General features: G+C 35.8%; 1 pseudogene; it reads left to right on the forward strand.

The window, feature by feature from the left end:
- Positions 1 to 486: 486 nt before the first annotated feature.
- Positions 487 to 1,324, forward strand: LOC145071026 (pectinesterase inhibitor 10 pseudogene; annotated as a pseudogene).
- The last annotated feature ends 236 nt before the right edge of the window (positions 1,325 to 1,560 follow it).

The raw sequence follows: 1,560 nt of genomic DNA on the forward strand, positions 1-1,560 counted from the left end.
TGGTCGGCGTGCTTAATTTAGCAATATCTATAGACTACTGTAATACGTTATCCTTCCAACCAATCCGAAGCAATACATGTACTATCAAGTGGTCCGGAAAAGTTTATTGTAATTTTGTAGCCCCCAGCGGTCCAACCTCAACATACTGTATTGTCCCATTTCTAGACCCCGGTGAAGCCCCCCTCGTGGCCCTCCAACAGTCCAAACTTATCATTTCTCATTATGTCGACCACTATTAACACATATGAACTCAAAGTATACTACAGAGAATTGAACTTAATCTAATGCAACTTATTAGCTTACAAATTATCTCCACGTAAGTCCCCTTCATTTAATCAATAAAAGAATGGGTAGAGGTTTGCATAATTGCAAGTTGTTAAAGGGAACTCAAAAGTCGATAGATATTTTGGCACATGTGTACTGTGTACACATTATCTTAGATAAACACTAGAACTTGAGAAGATAAGCGCCATTTGATTTTCCTATAAATTTGGGAGTGCGTTTGCTCAACTTTCACAACCAACCTTCAATTCTTAGCATCAATCTTTAAGCTAGACAGCATTTCTTCAAAGTTCAAACCTTCCTAAAAAGAACTTCTAAATATGGAAGGCTCATATTCTACATATTCTCTAGCCCGTAACATTCTCCTAATAGCAGTTTTCTTCACTTCCTCCATTAGTTTCATCTCTGCCCTTGAGAAAACAAATGTCGAGTTCATCAGAACATCATGCGGTTTGACAACTTATCCTACACTCTGCTTCAACTCATTGTCAAGTCGATCAGGTGCAATCCAAACAAGCCCAAAGCTACTAGCCCAAGCAGCTCTATCAGTTACCCTCGACAAGACCCGCTCCACTTCATTAGCAATGGTAAAATTGTCACAAGTGCATGTCATGGCTCCCCTGGAGGTTGCAGCCATGAAAGACTGCATTGAGTTGCTGAGTGACGCGGTATACGAATTGAAAAAATCAATTGAGGAGATGAGTCAACCGGGTTCCAAAGATACCCGGCTAGTGATAAGTGACATACAAACATGGGTGAGTTCTGCAATGACGGATGAAGACACTTGCTCCGAGGGGTTTGTGAATGACACGAAAATGAAAAATGTGGTGAGAAGAAAGATTGTGAATGTTGCCCATTTAACCAGCAATGCTTTGGCTTTATTTAACAGCTATGCTCTACGCGGATAATTTAAGGAAAATAGCTTAGAGATACATTTCAAGAATCACATAGCTAGCAAGGCAAATGGTTGCTACTTAATTGCTAGTCTTTGAATGCAAATACAATGTCTTATATATTGAGAGAAAATGTTAATTTGAAAATATTATCGTGTGTGTGTATATATATATATATATATATATATATATATATATATATATATATATATATATATATATATATATATATATATATATATATATATATATATATGATTATTCATTATTCTTATATATATTCTTTATTTTTCTCTAAATGAACTTTTATGTTACCTTATCCATATCTTATCATAAAGGGAGTATGTCATAAAGCACTTCAGGTCAATGGGATTTACACAAATAC

This window comes from Lactuca serriola, chromosome 8 (genome assembly GCF_051521515.1).
Source record: "Lactuca serriola cultivar US96UC23 chromosome 8, Lser_US96UC23_V15, whole genome shotgun sequence".
Taxonomy (NCBI): domain Eukaryota; kingdom Viridiplantae; phylum Streptophyta; class Magnoliopsida; order Asterales; family Asteraceae; genus Lactuca; species Lactuca serriola.